This window comes from Dendrobates tinctorius, unplaced genomic scaffold (assembly GCF_039654945.1).
Source record: "Dendrobates tinctorius isolate UK_male_01 unplaced genomic scaffold, ASM3965494v1 ptg000059l, whole genome shotgun sequence".
Taxonomy (NCBI): Eukaryota; Metazoa; Chordata; class Amphibia; order Anura; family Dendrobatidae; genus Dendrobates; species Dendrobates tinctorius.
The window spans coordinates 1763171-1778145 of record NW_027361727.1 but is presented as its reverse complement, the minus strand read 5'-3'; the positions used below and the strand labels follow the sequence as shown (position 1 = coordinate 1778145).

General features: G+C 44.3%; 1 long non-coding RNA gene across 1 annotated transcript; it reads right to left on the bottom strand.

Moving 5' to 3' along the window:
* Positions 1–1134: 1134 nt before the first annotated feature.
* Positions 1135–5617, bottom strand: LOC141092292 (uncharacterized). Its single transcript, XR_012232753.1, has 2 exons — positions 2969–5617; positions 1135–2879 (listed from the first exon to the last, which is right to left on the bottom strand). It is a non-coding gene; the product is annotated as an uncharacterized lncRNA (long non-coding RNA).
* Positions 5618–14975: the final 9358 nt, after the last annotated feature.

Below are 14975 nucleotides of genomic sequence, written 5' to 3'. Positions count from 1 at the left end.
TTAAGTGGAAGGGTTATGGCCAGGAGGATAATTCTTGGGTCTCTGCATCCGATATTCATGCTGAAAGATTGGTTCGTGCTTTTCATCGGGCCCATCCTGATCGCCCTGGTGGCGTGGATGAGGGTTCGGTGACCCCTCCTCAAGGGGGAGGTACTGTTATGAGCTCATTTTCTCCTTCACCTTTGATGTCCGATGAACTCCCTCTGCTGGTGAAAGGAGGTAGTGAAATTGATTTGGATGGGAAAAACCTGTCATCTGAACAGGTGGAGTGTGATTGGACATCCGGAATCTCTGAGTGGATATAAGGCCGCCGACGCCCTGCTGGGTTGCTGGTGATCCTCTCTGCTCTGAGCTCTGGCCTCCAGTTTAGTCCTGTCAACTAAAGCTATGTTTTTGCTCTGCTATTGTTCCATGAGATTTTGTCTGGTTTACTTAGTGTTTGTGTTCAGCCAGCCCTGGTTGGGACTGGCTGAACTCCATTTTTGTCTTTGATCAGTTGATCTCTTTGCTCTGTTTTCAGAATATACCTGAGTGCTGATATAGTGATTTTGAAGTCTAGTGACTTCAGGGCCTTTTCTATCAGACGTGTTGGACATTATTTTTGGCAGGGTTTTTGCGTGATTGCAGACAGTTGCTTTTCTTTCCTGTCCTATCTAGTTAGTGAGGGCCCCATCGTTTGCTCAGCCTGTCTTTCTGTCTGTGTTTGTGTTTTCATCTGTTTTCACCGTCAATACATGTTGGGGGCTGTCTATTGCTTTGGGGTCTGCTCTGGGGCAGTTTAGATTTCCCCTTTCTTTCTTTAGGTTTATTTAGTTCTCCGGCTGTGAACGAGAGGTCTAGGACCACCGTAGGAACACCCCACGGCTACTGTTAGTTGTTGTGAATAGGATCAGGAGTCTGCAATCCGCTAGCTACCAACCTCTCCGGTTTTCTGGACTTAGCTTGTATTTTTGTTTTTTTCCTCCTCCGGTGACTCATTCATAACACAAGAGCATGCTGGATCTATGTTGACAATGTTGGTTTGATGTGTGTCAAAATATATATATTTCTACCCCTTCTGAATCTATGACTGTTGAATTGATTTGGTAAGCGTATTTTAATAGGGGTTTGGACAATTAAGACAGAGACGTAAAGTGTAGTTGCCAAATTTTTACTTTTGCCTTTTTTGGGGGTTTTCTTTAGTTTGTAAGGCAAACATATTCTTGCCCTATGAAAAACTTGGGCAATGGCCCAAATTGGCCTTTTGGCATATTTCAACATTGTTGTTAAAACAAAATTACAAACATATCCAACAACATACATACTGCAATAACAACATTGCAACTTTACACATTTGTAATCCAAAGTACAAAAGAGGAGTTATCCATCATCAAAATGAGCTACAAAAGATAATACTAACATTTATTCTGAAGGTTTTCAAATAATATTAATAAGCCACCATGACAGGCAAGGCTACCTTACGCGTTTATGACACATATTACATGTCTGAGCGTGATGTTCTTGAGGCTGTTTGCCTTGATTTTGGAATATAGTTAGCTGGCCTAAATTTTACTAAGTGAATATGGACAGCACGCCTTTTCTATGCATTATCAAGTGAGTAGTCTATTTTGATCCTTTGACTTTGCCAGTATAGCGCCGTGAAATATTGTCTTTTTTACAGACATGTAATATGTCTCAGAAACGCATAAGGTAGCCTTGGCTGTCATGGTGTCTTAATCATATGATTTGAAAACCGTCATAAGAAATGTTAGTATTATCTGTTTTAGCTCATTTTGATGATGGAGAAAACCTCTTTTTTACTTTGGATTGGGATTTTGAGCACCAGTTCAAACACACTGGACATCTCCTCCCATCAGACCGCTTAAGAACACTCATGTACAGTATGGGTTTACAATTTCCATGTTTTTAGCCACTTATAAATTGTGGAATGCTGGGGAAGGAGAAGGCGGAGGAGCAGCCTGTGCTTGCTGCTGACTACTTTGAGCAACATTGCCCTGTGTGGGTGCATACTGTTGCCCATGCTGTTGGTACTGACCTTCCTCCTGTGCTTGTTGGGGGTAGTGGCCATAGTAATACTGCTGAGGGGCATCTTGTTGGGGCGGGTAGGCCCGTGTCTCATACCCACTAATATAGCCATGTCGTCCCCAACCAGGTTGGGACCAGCCTCCAACACTGGGTGGGAAAAAGTGGCCATATTGGTGGGGTTGGCTAGAGCCAGAAATCTGTTGCTGCTGTTGGGAAGGTTGGGTAGGGGGAGGAAGGGGGTGAGGTGTACGCCCACGTATTAGAGGATGTTCAGACCCTGCTTGAGCAAGCATCTGTGTTGGTGGTCTCATGCGCATAAGATTTCTGGGGGAAAGCTGCCACCTCTCCAGATATTCGAAAAGCTCATATGGGGTATTGGGGGGGGGTGCTTGTATCAAGCAGGATCTGAAAACATCCCCGAATACGGAGCCTGACCTCACGGGAAAGGGCACGGAGATAAAGGGCCAGGCTACGTGCGTAGGCCTCCTCCCCATCATCTGTAGTGACTCGAGATAAATAATTTAGGACCCCTGTGTCCACATTGGTCCTGCTCTCTTGAACAGCGACCTGGCGCCTTCTTCGGCCTCGCCGGATGTAACAGCAGCCTGTGGGGAGCCCCGGATCTGGGCAGTTGGGCTGCTGCTCAAGTTGCCCTGCTCCTCCAGGATGGGTGATGGGGCAGCAGCAGACGGTCCTGGTGGTGTGGTTTGTTGGGCAGCCAATGTGTTCTCCTGTGATGACTCATCTTCACCCATGCTTCTTGTAGGGGGAGAAGATGGGCCAGCCACCTCATCCCCTACAGGATCAATTATGGGCTCTGTCTCTGAGCCCGTTCCTCAAGGTTGGATTGAGTTCTGTTAGGAAATAGAACAGAGGCAAAAATACATCAATATTTTTGGACCTGTAAAGTATCGGTGTAATGTGGTGTGAGGTACGTACTTACGGTCTCAGATCCAGAATTGGGGCGAGGAAGGAGAGGCGGTCATAATACACATATTTTCGTTTCACGTAGCCAGCATCCCCACTCCTGGACCGCTGCTGACGTTCCCAGCGGTATTGGTCCCGGATGCTTCGCCAGCGTTTCATCACATCTTCCACTGCAATGTGACAGGAAATATTATCAATTTCACATATTTGATCAGTCACATTTGCTACCAGTAGTCTAGGCATGTGGCCTTCTGGGCTGTGCGTTCTAGCCAGGCTGGCATATGTAATTGGCCCATCCAGGCCAGATACACAGGGTCAGAATAGTTTATGCATCAAGTAACTACACTTAATAACTTGGTTGGCTAAGAGGAAGAGGAGCTTGTGGCCTGGGCAAAATTATGGCAGTGTGAAACATGTGTCACATCAAAATCTACCCGCCTCATGAGGCAAAAAGGAGAAGGACAGGAAGGGGAGGGGGGCAGAATCTGTAATCATTTTTGTTTGTGAGGTAATTTAAATCATTTTTGGCCCTTATACTTACTCAGTTTCTGCTGCTCCTCACGTGGCCGATCACCAAAGTCATGGAACATCTGGCGACATATGCGCCTCCATGACGCCTCCTTTCTTGCCCGGTTGGCATAATTGGCATCCCTTTGTCCCAAAGTTCTGGCCGCTCCTGCACTAATACTATAAGCATCTCCACATTAAGGAAATATGGCGCCATGACGCTGCTTTACTGCGTGGAGGCGTACTTCCTGGATGTCTGGAGCGCTTTTTGAGCTCATTTGCATGTCTAGGCTTCCTGATGATGGATTGGCCCATTTCCTGTCACCAGCCAAAAGACCTGCGTATTTCTCGCAGGTCACATGTGTGGTCCGTGTGTAATCCGTATTTTTTGCGCACCCATAGACTTGCATTGGCGTATTACGGCCGTAGTATGCTGACAATCGCAGCATGCTGCGAGTGGCACGGAGCGTAGGATACGCCCGAGAAATATACAGCTGATGGGAGCAAACCCATAGAGAATCATTTGTCCGTGTCTAATGCGTGCTTTTAGCGCCTCTCACTCGTCCGTATTCCTCGCTAGTGTGACCCCGGCCTTAAAAAAACCCCAACATCATCCAAAATTCATCATGTACACCAGCTACACAAAAAATAAACATATTTGGTATTGTCACACTACTAACAGCCTGAACTAATAAAGCAATTATATTAGTTATCTGACATGATGGGTAAACACCCCCCCAAAACAAAAAAATGAAAATGCCAGAGTCGCGCTTTTTTTGTGAGTCACGATCCCCAAAAAGTAAAATAAAAAGCTATAAAACATAAAAAGTTTTCAAATTTTAAAATTTGTAAAATTAAAAAAAAAAATTAAATCTGTTACAAAAACAGACTACAAAAAAAAGTTCTGGCTCTTGGCAAGAAGGGGGGAGTTCTAAAAAAAAAAAGAAAAAGGAAAATATGGCAGTGGCTGGTTTTTCCTATATAAACATCGTAGGCAATGGAGCATCTTAGTGGAGTAAACGTGGCGGGACGACAGCGCCGAGCTGCTATTTTTCTACATTTGCTGCTCTTGGGGGTGACACAAGTCGAGGCTTCATCTCTGGTATTAGGGACAATTGTAGGTTTGAGCTCTGAGATGTACTGTTCCTTCTAACAACCACTCCCATCATCTCCCATGTAGATCTTGTTACTTGTCTTTATTGTGGTGAATCCATACGAAGGTAATAACAGACTTCACTGCACAGCCTGCCATTAACTTCTGGCTAAATATAGTCAGTTGTGGCTTATTTCTACACGTGGGCAACCACCAACATATGTGCTGTCAACTGAGCTGTGCTGGCTGCTCACACCCCCAATAAAAACATCCAAAGAGAAAAAATCCTAAACAGTGCAAGGGTCCCAACTATGACCCCAATACACGCTCCGGCCAGCGGAAGATGCACCTCGGCGGTTACTAAATGGAGTGGTGTCCATGCTTCCTTAATTGAAATTAAAGGGACTCTGTCACCAGATTTCTATTACCCCCATGTGATTTACGGCCAGAGAACCTGATTCCACCGATGTATCACTTATTGGGCTGCTTCTCATAGTTTTGATAAAATCCCTGTTGTATCTGCTGCAGATCTAGCAGTCTAAATGCTGAGCTCTGTATAATCTTGCCCACAGCACTGATTGAATGCTTTCTGCCTATGCACAGTGTGCCCAGAAAGTTGTTAATCAGTGGTGGGCTCTTTAGTGATAGACAGCGCCAGAATTAGCTTGCGATCCAGAAAATTCAGCGATAGAGCGGCACAAGTTTTTTTTTTAATGAATATTTTGAGCCTTTTTTTTTAAATTATGGCTTCGTAACCCTCTTACGAATCGCCCCGCTAAGCCAGTCCACTCATCATTCAGTCCAACCAATTAAAAAAATCAATGTAATACTTTAGGGCATTTTAAACCGTTTAGTCTATAAAGGACATAAATCCTCGCTAGTGGACTCACTGGTTATTAGAGTGGGGGTCCAGAGACCCCTATTCCTCATCACTGCACTAAAGACACCTCTACAGCGGCCCAGGAGGTCTTAGAATCATAGAATCGTAGAGTTGGAAGGGACCTCCTGGGCCATCTGGTCCAACCCCCTGCTCAAAGCAGGATTCGCTAAATCATCCCAGTCAGATGTCTGTCCAGCCTCTGTTTGAAGACTTCCATTGAAGGAGAACTCACCACTTCTCGTGGCAGCCTGTTCCACTCATTGATCACTCTAACTGTCAAAAAGTTTTTTCTAATATCTAATCTGTGTCTCCTCCCATTCAGTTTCATCCCATTGCTTCTAGTCTTTCCTTGTGCAAATGAGAATAAAGTTGATCCTTCTACAATGTGACAGCCCTTTAGATATTTGTAGACAGCTATTAAGTCTCCTCTCAGTCTTCTCTTTTGCAAACTAAACATTCCCAAATCCTGCAACCTTTCCTCATAAGACAGGGTTTGCAGACCGGTCACCATTCTGGTCGCTCTTTTCTGAACTTGCTCCAGTTTGTTGATGTCTTTTTTAAAATGTGGTGCCCAAAACTGGACACAATATTCCAGATGAGGTCTGACCAAAGAGGAGTAGAGGGAAATAATGACTTCACGTGATCTAGACTGTATGCTTCTGTTGATACATCCTAGAATTGCATTTGCCTTTTTTGCTGCTGCATCACACTGTTGACTCATATTCAGTCTGTGATCTATTAGTATACCCAAGTCTTTTTCACATGTGCTGTCACTTAGCCCTATTCCTCCCATTCTGTATATGCTTTTTTCATTTTTATTGCCCAGATGTAGTACTTTGCATTTCTCCCTGTTAAAAACCATTCTGTTAGTTGCTGCCCACTTCTCCAGTTTATTTAAATCTTTTTGAATCCTCTCTCTCTCTTCTCTAGTATTAGCTATCCCTCCTAGCTTTGTGTCATCAGCAAATTTAATCAGTTTACCCTCAATTCCTTCATCTAAATCGTTGATAAAGATGTTGAACAATACAGGACCTAGGACAGAGCCCTGTGGTACCCCACTTGAGACATTCTTCCAACTGGATGTGCAGCCATTTACGACCACTCTTTGGGTCCGATCACTAAGCCAGTTATGAATCCACCTAACAGTTGCCTTGTTCATTCCATACTTAGTCATTTTTTCAATAAGGATTGTATGAGAGACTTTGTCAAATGCTTTGCTGAAGTCAAGATATACTATATCTACAGCATTTCCTTGATCCACCCAATCAGTGATACCGTCATAGAAGGAAATTAAGTTAGTCTGACATGACTTATTAGTTACAAACCCATGCTGACTCTGTTTGATCACTTCATTCTTATCCAGGTACTGACATACATGTTGTTTAATAATTTGTTCAAAGATCTTTCCTGGTATAGAAGTCAGACTCACCGGCCTATAGTTGCCTGGGTCCACCTTCACATCTTCAATGATGGCTAATTTCTTTCATCGCTTTCTGGCTCTGTCTCCTCCATACTTGTCTCTGGTGTGAAGTGGGCGAGTATTCGGTGCTAGTCATGTAAGGCTGGGTTCACATCGCGTTATGGCCATGCGTTAACGCACCCATTGGCCGCCATTATGGTAGCGCATCCTAACGTGTGCCAAATTCGGCATGTGTTAGCGATGATGCGTTACTTTGTGACTCACCCTCGAACGCGGTCTACAGCGCTTTAGGGTGCATTAGGTCTAATTATGCACAGCAAACGGACGCGTTCGCTGTGCATAGACCTGTATGGGTAACGCATGGTAACGCATGGTAACAAAATGCTACCATGCGTTAGCGCATATGTTAGCGCGAGGGGTTAAAAAGATGTCAAAAAAGACACCATCGTTAGCACATCCATTAAACGGATGCCCCTAACGCAATGTGGGCACCTAGCCTAAACTACATATCCCTCAACCCCCTGCTTCTTCCCCAGGCTCCCTGTTCTCTCCTATGCACAGATAACATTACTGCCAAGCATTAAATTCTGCCGAAATCTTGTCTTTCCTCTCACTCTCATCCCTCCGCTTTCTAATCCTCCATTTCTGTATATGTGCTATACAAATTCCCTCTGTGCGTCCTCTCCTGGCTCTAGGTTGCCCATAGTAACCAATCACAGAGCAGCTTTCATTTTTCCAGAGCTGTTTAAAATATGAAAGTTGTGCTCTGATTGGTCTGATTGTTGCTATGAACAACAGAGCCAGTTTCTCCTTTAGGCCGGGGTCACACTTGCGAGTACAATGCGAGAAACTCGCCTCAGTACCCGGCACTCGCGACCGGAGTGTGTGGCTGCATGTCTTTCTATGGTGCTGAACGCTTCAGTCAGAACCGCTGGCGGAAGCATCGGGTGTTGATGCGAGAGACTCGTTCGAGTTTCTCGCATTGTACTCGAAAGCGTGACCCCGGCCTAACACTGTGTAGTAATGGCCTGGCTGTCCGTTATTGCAAATATGGCCAGATATAAACGTTTTTGCTAGGAAAAACCATTGCTGGGTTATTGACTCGTGCTCCTGCGCTTTGTCTGCTGGGGGGAGGATCACTGTTCCTCCTGTGACCGCAGTAGGCACCCGGTGTCCATGTCCACCCCATACAGTGGGGGCGCTGCGTCACTGCAAAATAAGAGGATACCCGCTATAAAAGTATAGCCGGTATCTACTGAACATGTGCGACCAGTCATGAGAGAACAACACGGACGTATCCATGGGCAACCATGTAAACAAGACCCTCTGACATGATGGTTTACAGGGGGGCGATATGCTGGGCGCAACCAAATCAGGGACTGTCCCGCCGTATCCGGGACGGATGGGACCTCTGGATTTATTTTCTATTCATTCATTCATTCATTCATTCATTCATTCATAGTTACAGCAGCCATGTTTTGCAAACCAAAAAAACCCAACCACATGAACAGCCACATAGACTACAACCGGGAAGTGTTCTGCACATGATTCACGGATAGCGCCCCGCACTCATGATTGGTGGCTATGCTGTAAATTGAACATAAAAAATACCCTTTAAACATTTGAAGTGATGACCCTAATTGATAGCAGCTTCATCCATGTACAGTACCGTCATCAGGCCATAGATTGGTATGGGAGTATATTTAAAGGGAACCTGTCACCCCCGAGGGCGTTTTTAAGTAAAAGAGCCACCTTCAGCAGCACTAAGGCTGCATTCTGTGAAGGTGGCTCTTATGTTTCTTATCCCTAGGAACGCTAAAATACAGACTTTTATAAATTGCCCGCCATACCTCTATTGTGTCCCGAAGGTAGGTTTTCTCCCTCTGTGTCAACCGCCTCAGAGCCGTCAATCATCTCCCTCTTGCGTCGGCCTCCTGTGTTCCTGTTACATGCCCGGCGCCTGCACTCTGCCATTCGTCAGGCATGCGCCGTGCGCGCTGCCCGGGAACTTACATCAGACGATGATGTAATGCTCTTGCGCCTGCGTGGAGCGGAGGCCACAGATCCCGCCCCGCAGTGTATTATGAAGTATTCACACTGCGGGGCTGGGAATCTGGCGCCTGCGCAGCGAGGATCTCTGCACCTGTCCCCATCTCCCTCCTCCTCTTTCCTCCACCGTAGTACTTGGCACTCGGCAGAATCTTAGTGATGCTGTTTTGCCAAACTGCCGCTGCCGCTGTAGCACATATGGTGCAGAAGAGTAAAATGTCATTCTGTAATGATAGCAACATTACCGTGCAATAAATAGTGTAATATATACAGGAGGAGGAGGATGATGAGACTAGTGTAATATTTACAGGAGGTGGAGGATGAGGAGAGTAGTGTAATATATACAGGAGGTGGAGGATGGTGGTGTAATATATACAGGAGGCGGAGGATGATGAGAGTAGTGTAATATATACAGGAGGCGGAGGATGATGAGAGTAGTGTAATATATACAGGAGGAGGAGGATGATGACAGTAGTGTAATATATACAGGAGGTGGAGGATGAGGAGAGTAGTGTAATATATACAGGAGGAGGAGGATGAGGAGAGTAGTGTAATATATACAGGAGGTGGAGGATGAGGAGAGTAGTGTAATATATACAGGAGGCGGAGGATGATGAGAGTAGTGTAATATATACAGGAGGTGGAGGATGATGAGAGTAGTGTAATATATACAGGAGGCGGAGGATGATGAGAGTAGTGTAATATATACAGGAGGTGGAGGATGATGAGTGTAGTGTAATATATACAGGAGGTGGAGGATGATGAGAGTAGTTTAATATATACAGGAGGAGGAGGATGAGGAGAGTAGTGTAATATATACAGGAGGCGGAGGATGAGGAGAGTAGTGTAATATATACAGGAGGCGGAGGATGATGAGAGTAGTGTAATATATACAGGAGGCGGAGGATGATTACAGTAGTGTAATATATACAGGAGGTGGAGGATGATGAGTGTAGTGTAATATATACAGGAGGTGGAGGATGAGGAGAGTAGTGTAATATATACAGGAGGTGGAGGATGTGGAGAGTAGTGTAATATATACAGGAGGTGGAGGATGAGGAGAGTAGTGTAATATATACAGGTGGCGGAGGATGATGAGAGTAGTGTAATATATACAGGAGGCGGAGGATGATGAGAGCAGTGTAATATATACAGGAGGCGGAGGATGATGAGAGTAGTGTAATATATACAGGAGGTGGAGGATGAGGAGAGTAGTGTAATATATACAGGAGGAGGAGGATGAGGAGAGTAGTGTAATATATACAGGAGGTGGAGGATGAGGAGAGTAGTGTAATATCTACAGGAGGCGGAGGATGATGAGAGTAGTGTAATATATATACAGGAGGCGGAGGATGATTACAATAGTGTAATATATACAGGAGGTGGAGGATGATGAGTGTAGTGTAATAATTACAGGAGGTGGAGGATGAGGAGAGTAGTGTAATATATACAGGAGGCGGAGGATGATGAGAGTAGTGTAATATATACAGGAGGCGGAGGATGAGGAGAGTAGTGTAATATATACAGGAGGCGGAGGATGATGAGAGTAGTGTAATATATACAGGAGGCGGAGGATGATTGCAGTAGTGTAATATATACAGGAGGTGGAGGATGATGAGTGTAGTGTAATATTTACAGGAGGTGGAGGATGAGGAGAGTAGTGTAATATATACAGGAGGCGGAGGATGAGGAGAGTAGTGTAATATATACAGGAGGAGGAGGAGGAGAGTAGTGTAATATATACATTAGGTGGAGGATGAGGAGAGTAGTGTAATATATACAGGAGGTGGAGGATGATGAGAGTAGTGTAATATATACAGGAGGCGGAGGATGATTACAGCAGTGTAATATATACAGGAGGCGGAGGATGAGGAGAGTAGTGTAATATATACAGGAGGTGGAGGATGATGAGTGTAGTGTAATATTTACAGGAGGTGGAGGATGAGGAGAGTAGTGTAATATATACAGGAGGTGGAGGATGAGGAGAGTAGTGTAATATATACAGGAGGCGGAGGATGAGGAGATTAGTGTAATATATACAGGAGGCGGAGGATGATGAGAGTAGTGTAATATATACAGGAGGCGGAGGATGATTAGAGTAGTGTAATATATACAGGAGGTGGAGGATGATGAGTGTAGTGTAATATTTACAGGAGGTGGAGGATGAGGAGAGTAGTGTAATAAATACAGGAGGCGGAGGATGATGAGTGTAGTGTAATATTTACAGGAGGCGGAGGATGATGAATGAAGTGTAATATATACAGGAGGCGGAGGATGATGAGTGTAGTGTAATATTTACAGGAGGCGGAGGATGATGAGTGTAGTGTAATATATACAGGAGGTGGAGGATGAGGAGAGAAGTGTAATATATACAGGAGGTGGAGGATGAGGAGAGTAGTGTAATATATATACAGGAGGAGGACGATGAGGAGAGTAGTGTAATATATACAGGAGGAGGAGGATGAGGAGAGTAGTGTAATATTTACAGGAGGAGGAGGATGTGGAGAGTAGTGTAATATATACAGGAGGTGGAGCATGAGGAGAGTAGTGTAATATATACAGGAGTAGGAGGATGAGGAGAGTAGTGCAATATATACAGGAGGAAGAGGATGAAGAGAGTAGTGTAATATATACAGGAGGTGGAGGATGAGGAGAGTAGTGTAATATATACAGGAGGTGGAGGATGAGGAGAGTAGTGTAATATATACAGGAGGCGGAGGATGAGGAGAGTAGTGTAATATATACAGGAGGTGGAGGATGAGGAGAGTAGTGTAATATATACAGGAGGAGGAGGATGAGGAGAGTAGTGTAATATATACAGGAGGCGGAGGATGATGAGAGTAGTGAAATATATACAGGAGGCGGAGGATGATGAGAGTAGTGTAATATATACAGGAGGTGGAGGATGAGGAGAGTAGTGTAATATATACAGGAGGAGGAGGATGAGGAGAGTAGTGTAATATATACAGGAGGTGGAGGATGAGGAGAGTAGTTTAATATATACAGGAGGCGGAGGATGATGAGAGTAGTGTAATATATACAGGAGGCGGAGGATGATTACAGTAGTGTAATATATACAGGAGGTGGAGGATGATGAGTGTAGTGTAATATTTACAGGAGGTGGAGGATGAGGAGAGTAGTGTAATATATACAGGAGGCGGAGGATGATGAGAGTAGTGTAATATATACAGGAGGCGGAGGATGAGGAGAGTAGTGTAATATATACAGGAGGCGGAGGATGATGAGAGTAGTGTAATATATACAGGAGGCGGAGGATGATTACAGTAGTGTAATATATACAGGAGGTGGAGGATGATGAGTGTAGTGTAATATTTACAGGAGGTGGAGGATGAGGAGAGTAGTGTAATATATACAGGAGGCGGAGGATGAGGAGAGTAGTGTAATATATACAGGAGGCGGAGGATGATTACAGTAGTGTAATATATACAGGAGGTGGAGGATGAGGAGAGTAGTGTAATATATACAGGACGTGGAGGATGAGGAGAGTAGTGTAATATATACAGGAGGTGGAGGATGATGAGTGTAGTGTAATATATACATTAGGTGAAGGATGTGGAGAGTAGTGTAATATATACAGGAGGCGGAGGATGAGGAGAGTAGTGTAATATATACAGGAGGCAGAGGATGATTACAGTAGTGTAATATATACAGGAGGTGGAGGATGATGAGTGTAGTGTAATATATACAGGAGGTGGAGGATGAGGAGAGTAGTGTAATATTTACAGGAGGCGGAGGATGATGAATGAAGTGTAATATATACAGGAGGTGGAGGATGATGAGTGTAGTGTAATATTTACAGGAGGTGGAGGATGAGGAGAGTAGTGTAATAAATACAGGAGGCGGAGGATGATGAGAGTAGTGTAATATTTACAGGAGGCGGAGGATGATGAATGAAGTGTAATATATACAGGAGGTGGAGGATGATGAGTGTAGTGTAATATTTACAGGAGGTGGAGGATGATGAGTGTAGTGTAATATATACAGGAGGTGGAGGATGAGGAGAGTAGTGTAATATATACAGGAGGCGGAGGATGAGGAGAGTAGTGTAATATATACAGGAGGAGGAGGAGGAGAGTAGTGTAATATATACATTAGGTGGAGGATGAGGAGAGTAGTGTAATATATACAGGAGGTGGAGGATGATGAGAGTAGTGTAATATATACAGGAGGCGGAGGATGATTACAGTAGTGTAATATATACAGGAGGTGGAGGATGATGAGTGTAGTGTAATATTTACAGGAGGTGTAGGATGAGGAGAGTAGTGTAATATATACAGGAGGTGGAGGATGAGGAGAGTAGTGTAATATATACAGGAGGCGGAGGATGAGGAGATTAGTGTAATATATACAGGAGGCGGAGGATGATGAGAGTAGTGTAATATATACAGGAGGCGGAGGATGATTAGAGTAGTGTAATATATACAGGAGGTGGAGGATGATGAGTGTAGTGTAATATTTACAGGAGGTGGAGGATGAGGAGAGTAGTGTAATAAATACAGGAGGCGGAGGATGATGAGTGTAGTGTAATATTTACAGGAGGCGGAGGATGATGAATGAAGTGTAATATATACAGGAGGCGGAGGATGATGAGTGTAGTATAATATTTACAGGAGGCGGAGGATGAGGAGGGTAGTGTAATATATACAGGAGGTGGAGGATGATGAGTGTAGTGTAATATATACAGGAGGCGGAGGATGATGAGTGTAGTGTAATATATACAGGAGGCGGAGGATGATGAGTGTAGTGTAATATATACAGGAGGTGGAGGATTAGGAGAGAAGTGTAATATATACAGGAGGTGGAGGATGAGGAGAGTAGTGTAATATATACAGGAGGAGGAGGATGAGGAGAGTAGTGTAATATATACAGGAGGAGGAGGATGAGGAGAGTAGTGTAATATTTACAGGAGGAGGAGGATGTGGAGAGTAGTGTAATATATACAGGAGGTGGAGCATGAGGAGAGTAGTGTAATATATACAGGAGTAGGAGGATGAGGAGAGTAGTGCAATATATACAGGAGGTGGAGGATGAGGAGAGTAGTGTAATATATACAGGAGGAGGAGGAGAGTAGTGTAATATATACAGGAGGAAGAGGATGAAGAGAGTAGTGTAATATATACAGGAGGTGGAGGATGAGGAGAGTAGTGTAATATATACAGGAGGTGGAGGATGATGAGAGTAGTGTAATATATACAGGAGGTGAAGGATGAGGAGAGTAGTGTAATATATACAGGAGGTGGAGGATGAGGAGAGTAGTGTAATATATACAGGAGGAGGAGGATGAGGAGAGTAGTGTAATATATACAGGAGGCGGAGGATGATGAGAGTAGTGTAATATTTACAGGAGGTGGAGGATGAGGAGAGTAGTGTAATATATACAGGAGGAGGAGGATGAGGAGAGTAGTGTAATATATACAGGAGGAGGAGGATGAGGAGAGTAGTGTAATATATACAGGAGGCGGAGGATGATGAGTGTAGTGTAATATTTACAGGAGGTGGAGGATGAGGAGAGTAGTGTAATATATACAGGAGGTGGAGGATGAGGAGAGTAGTGTAATATATACAGGAGGCGGAGGATGAGGAGAGTAGTGTAATATATACAGGAGGCGGAGGATGATTAGAGTAGTGTAATATATACAGGAGGTGGAGGATGATGAGTGTAGTGTAATATTTACAGGAGGTGGAGGATGAGGAGAGTAGTGTAATAAATACAGGAGGCGGAGGATGATGAGAGTAGTGTAATATATACAGGAGGCGGAGGATGATGAGTGTAGTGTAATATATACAGGAGGAGGAGGATGATGAGTGTAGTGTAATATATACAGGAGGTGGAGGATTAGGAGAGAAGTGTAATATATACAGGAGGTGGAGGATGAGGAGAGTAGTGTAATATATACAGGAGGAGGAGGATGAGGAGAGTAGTGTAATATATACAGGAGGAGGAGGATGAGGAGAGTAGTGTAATATTTACAGGAGGAGGAGGATGTGGAGAGTAGTGTAATATATACAGGAGGTGGAGCATGAGGAGAGTAGTGTAATATATACAGGAGTAG